The sequence below is a fragment of the Rhinatrema bivittatum genome, chromosome 9 (genome assembly GCF_901001135.1).
Source record: "Rhinatrema bivittatum chromosome 9, aRhiBiv1.1, whole genome shotgun sequence".
In the NCBI taxonomy this organism is placed as follows: domain Eukaryota; kingdom Metazoa; phylum Chordata; class Amphibia; order Gymnophiona; family Rhinatrematidae; genus Rhinatrema; species Rhinatrema bivittatum.
In genome coordinates this window covers 8,530,635-8,536,634 of record NC_042623.1, presented here as the reverse complement: position 1 = coordinate 8,536,634, position 6,000 = coordinate 8,530,635, and positions in this window count along the sequence as shown.

The window sequence follows — 6,000 nt, the reverse complement described above, 5'->3', positions numbered from 1 at the left end:
AGTCACAGAATGGGTCCTAAATCTGGTCTTAACAAGACTCATGCGTTCTCCTTTTGAACCTATGACTTCCTGTGATCCTAAATTTCTCACATGGAAGACCATCTTTCTTATAGCCATTACATCAGCTAGAAGGGTTAGTGAGTTACAAGCACTTGTCATGTACTCACCCTATACAAAATTCCTACATGACAGAGTGGTTCTCCGGACACATCCAAAATTCATCCCCAAGGTAGTCACGGAATTCCACTTGAACCAATCCATAGTTTTACCCACTTTCTTTCCAAGGCCTCATTCTCACCAAGGAGAACGGGCCTTACAACCTTGGTCTGTAAGCGTGCGTTAGCATATTACTTAAACCGCACTGCAGTCCATAGGAAATCCACTCAACTCTTTGTATCTTTTGATCCAAACAAACCGGGTAAAGCAGTGAGTAAACATACTCTCTCCAACTGGCTAGCAGATTGCATACAGTTTTGCTATGAAAAAGCAGGCCTTCCGCTCCAAGGACGAGTAAAGGCGTATTCAGTAAGAGCAATGTCAACCTCAGTAGCACACTATCGTTCAGTGCCAATACATGACATATGTAAAGCAGCAACATGGAGTTCTCTTCATACCTTTGTGGCTCACTACTGTTTGGACAAAGAAGGACGACAAGATTCAGCCTATGGACAATCTGTCTTAAAGAACTTGTTTCCAGTTTAATCCCAACTCCTTCTACATCCAATCTGCTGTGATCTTTGGCTGCCTCATTTTTACTAACAATACTTCAGTGTTGCTTCACTACAAAATGACTCAGCCTCTAGCTTGCTAATCACCCATATGTGAGGACTAGCATCCTGCTTGTCCTGGGATAAAACAAAATTGCTTACCTTGTAATAGGTGTTATCCCAGGACAGCAGGTTGTAGTCCTCACGAAACCCACCCGCCACCCCGCGGAGTTGGGTCCGATACGTTTTATTATTTTATTGTTGCTAAAGCTTATTGCTACATACGAGACTGAAGGGAGACCCCTCTGGCTGAGAATATCATGGCATGCTGAGCATGCTCAATGGGCTCAGAGTGTCAGTCAAAAGTTTCTAGAAACTTTGACAGAAAGTTTTCCACAATAGGGCTCCATCAGTGATGTCACCCATATGTGAGGACTACATCCTGCTGTCCTGGGATAACACCTATTACAAGGTAAGCAATTTTGCTTTACTTTCCTTCATGAAATCAGGGGAATAATCTCAGCTGGACAGACTGGATGGGCAAATTGATCATTACTTGCTGTCATTTGCTATGTTACAATTAAGAACATAAGAAATTGCTATACTGGGTCAGACCAAGGGTCCATCAAGCCCAGCATCCTGTTTCCAACAGTGGCCATTTCAAGATATATATACCTGGCAATTACTCAAACATTGAATAAATCCCATGCCACTAATGGTAATCAGCATTGGCTATTCCCTAAGTCAACTTGACTAATAGTTTATGGAATTCTCCAGAATCTTGTGCGTGTGTGTCTGGGGGGGAGGGGGGGCTCTCTAGGTCTGGAGGCTGGAAATTGGCAGAATACAGGCATTTAATTGGCTGGGTTAAAGGTCCTGCTTGCTGTCAGCCTCTCTTCATGAAAACTGTCCAGGTTGGCCAAATACCAGCTGAGCCCAACTAGCAACCCTAATTTATTTATTTATTATTATTTTATATACCGACATTCAATCTGAGATGAGATATCACACCGGTTTACATTCAGGTACTGTAGGTATTTCCCTATCCCAGAGGGCTTACAATCTAAGTTTGTACCTGAGGCAATGGAGGGTAAAGTGACTTGCCCAAGGTCACAAAGTACACTAGAGCATGATATAGCATAATACAAAATTGCTTATAACATGGTCAAAGGTTATTTACCATTTTTTCAAGGTTAAAATACATATCTTATTTCATGATTTTTTAAAAATTGATGATAAGAGTGCAGGTGTTTGGTTCTTTGCAATAAATCTTTTATTGCTATGAAATTTGTATTTCCGGCATCCAATAAATTGACCAGTTTATCACAAGGGAAGTCTTGCCTCATAAATCTGCTTCATTTTTTGAAGGGGTTAATAAACGTGGATAAAGCTGCCATGGTAGTTGTATATTTGGATTTTCAGCAGGTGTTTGACAAACTGGTTGAAAGACAGGAAACAGTAGGATTAAAAGGAACATTGGTTCTTACCTGCTAATTTTCATTCCTGTAGTACCACAGATCAGCCCAGACTCCTGGGTTTTACCTCCCCTCCAGCAGGCAAAGACAGACTAATTTCTGTGGACTCTGTTGTATACCCCTGAGGTGCCCCCTAGAGTCTGTCAGTATTCCACTGTACCCAAGCAGAACCACACTGAAAAAATTCACAATTGTCACTGAACAACCTCCCCCCTGAAGAGCAGAGGAAATGAAGAACTCATAACTGAAACTGAAAAACAATGCCCTATAAATCTGACCCTAAACAGGGGGGCATATGAAATTGACAACCAGAAATGATAAACTACCGGCCGAGTGGACTCTCCCTGGGTGGGACTCTGGGCTGATCCGTGGTACTACAGGAACGAAAATTAGCAGGTAAGAACCAATTTTTCTTTCCCTGTACGTACCCGGATCAGCCCAGACTCCTGGGATGTACCCAAGCTTCCCTAACCAGGGTGGGACTGCGAGAGTCCCGCTCGGAGAACACTGGCTCCAAACTCCCCAGGCTCAGGTGCCTGGACATCAAGTCTATAGTGTCTCGCGAAAGTATGAGTGGACTTCCAGGTAGCTGCCCTACAAATCTCTTGCGGCGGCACCTGTTGACATTCTGCCCACGATGTTGATTGCGAGTGCGTAGAATGAGCCTTAAGCCCGACCGGAATCGGCCGGCCCTGTACAAGGTATGCCGACACGATAGCCTCCTTCAGCCACCGTGCGATAGTTGCCTTGGAAGCTTTCTGACCCCTTCTGGGTCCACTCCATAAGACGAAAAGATGATCTGTCAAGCGAAAACTATTCGTGACCTCCAGATAGCGCAACAATACCCGTTTCACATCGAGCTTACGCAAATCTCTGGCCTCTGGCGAAGAGGAATTCAACCCTGCAAAGGAAGGAAGTTCCACCGATTGATTTAAATGAAAAGCAGAGACCACCTTCGGGAGAAAGGATGGAACAGTGCGCAAGGAAACACCCGTGTCCGAAATCCTTAAGAAAGGCTCTCTGCAAGATAACGCCTGGAGCTCCAAAATACGCCTCGCCGAAACTATAGCAATCAAAAACACCATTTTCAAAGTGAGATTCTTCAGGGTCGCCCTCTTCAAGGGCTCAAAGGGGGCCGAGCAAAGAGCGCGTAGGACCAAGTTAAGTTTCCAGGAAGGAGAGGGATTCCTAACTGGAGGGCGCAGGTGCTTACCCCTTTCAGGAACCTAGCCACATCAGGATGAGAAGCAAGCGCACTCCCTGCACCTTACCTCGAAAACATCCTAACGCCGCTACTTGAACTCTCAAGGAATTAAAGGCCAGACCCTTGGACAAACCTGCCTGAAGGAAATCCAGAATTTCTGGGATTGATGCCTTGGCAGGACGAATGCCACATTTCATACATCAGGACTCAAAAACCCCCCAGACCCTGACATAGGCTCTGGAGGTAGAGGTTTTACGGGAGTGCAAGAGCGTGGCGATCACCGCAGGTGAATAACCCCTCGAACTTAACTGCTGCCTTTCAAAAGCCATGCCGCTAGACAGAAGCGATCGCCCTCGCCAAAATAGACTGGCCCTTGGCGCAGTAGAGTCGGGGACGGAGGAAACCGCAGCGGACCGTCGACGGCTAGAGTCCAAATATCCGCAAACCACGGACGTCGTGGCCATTCCAGAGCCATTAGAATCACCGTACCCGGGTGAACTTCTATGCGGCGCAACACTTTTCCGACCAACGGCCACGGAGGAAAGACGTACAACAGAACGTCCCTTGGCCAGGGTAGGGCCAGAGCATCTACTCCCTCCGCTCCCGGTTCTCTTCGCCGACTGAAGAAACGAGCCTTGGCAGTGCGACACGTTGCCATGAGGTCCATGGATGGCCTGGTCCAACACTGGCACACAAGACGAAAGGCCTCGTCTGAGAGCTCCCGCTCCCCTGGATCCAACTGAGAAAGTCTGCCTGTACGTTGTCGACCCCGGCGATGTGGGAGGCCGCAATCTTGGCATTGAATCTCAGCTGCCATATCTTCGACCATTCTTCCAGCTTCCTTAAATCCCGTCTCATTCTCTCTACTCCTTCCGGCGTGTCCACTCTGTTGCAGATCTTAGTGTCATCCGCAAAAAGACAAACCTTACCTTCTATCCCGTCCGCAATGTCGCTCACAAAGATATTGAACAGGACCGATCCCTACGGCACTCCAGTTAACACTGCTCTCTCTTCAGACTAAGTTCCATTTACCCTCACACATTGTTTTCTGTCTGTCAACCAATTTGCAATCCAGGTCACCACCTTGGCACTAACTCCTAAGCTTCTCATTTTATTCACCAATCTCCTGTGCGGAACTGTATCAAAAGCCTTGCTGAAATCCAAGTAGATGACATCGATGCTCTTCCTTGATCCAATTCCTTGGTTACCCAGTCAAAAAAGTCAACTGAACTTGCCCTCTGCGTCTGAATCGAACCATACGGTGCACAGATTCTACTCCCTACACATGTTTCCAATGCGTTCCCACAGACGCCTTTCTTCCATCAAGGGCCTCTTAAATGTGTCTCTTCTGCTGCCTCTCATAGCCAGCACTCTTTTAATGTTGAATTGGGACAGGCCGAGACCAGTATGCTTCCCATACTTCTCAATCTATCACACCAGTAACCAATTCACCTTCTCGTCAGTCACCAACCGTAGACTCACTGATGTTCTCAAGTACTAGTAGCGTCACAAAACCTTCCATACATAAATCCTATCATTCAAAATGGCATGATTTACCACATGACCCATACAAAAGGGTATTACCCTTTTTCTTTTTTCTACACCACTCTTTTCTCTTGCTCCCTTGGATTCTGCTCCCCAGACATCCTCCACATAGGTACACCTTTGTTCCAATTGGTGTATCGTTTGGGAGTGGGGATACCCGATTAACGATAAACCCCTTCTGAGTCAGCTTACCATGGATTATCCACAGATCAAGCCGCCTCTATTTTCACTAGTCACGGAATGAAACCTGTATCTTATCCTTATAAGTCTCATACGTTCTCCGTTCGAGCCTTTCCATTCCTCTCATTTCACAGTATGACATGCAAAATTCTTTCCTTCATAAATGTCATTTCGGCCAACAGGGTCAGTGAGTTACACACCTTGTTACATATTCATTAGACCCTGTGTTCCTCCGCGACCGAGTGATTTTACGTATTCAACTTCATATCCTTCTTAAGGTAGACGTTGCATCTCACCTTACTCAGAATATACTCTGCCCATTTTTCCCAACACCTCTCTCTCACCAAAGCGAGAGGGTTTTTCCACGCCTTGGACAGTAATAGTGTACTTGCACTATTAGATTGCATCTAGATTGCATCTAGATTGTACTTGCACTATTAGATTGTATCTAGATTGCACTACACGCCATAGGAATTCCACCTAACTCTTTCCTTCTGTGGCAAGAGTCAACCTGCAAGTTCCACTGGACAAACAGACCTATTCCTCCTAATTGACGGTCTGTATCTCTTTTCCTACCAACAAGCAGGCATTTCACTACAACACTGTGTGTAACCACACTCTGTTGCGTCCGTCCCAGCCTCAATAGCTTCTCCTCGGCTGCTGCTGCTTGTACATATTTTTCAGGCTCTCTCCATACCTTCGCAGCCCATTATTGCTTAGATACGACTAGCAGGCATGTTCCATGTTTGGCCAATCGGTCTACTCTTATTCTTTTCGGTTTAACTACCCAACATCCTTCCACCAACCTGTTACGGGTTTCAGGATGCCCTCCGTTCCAAATTCCACCCCCGTCATTGCGCCTTTTGCGCGTCTTGGGTGCATTTGGTGC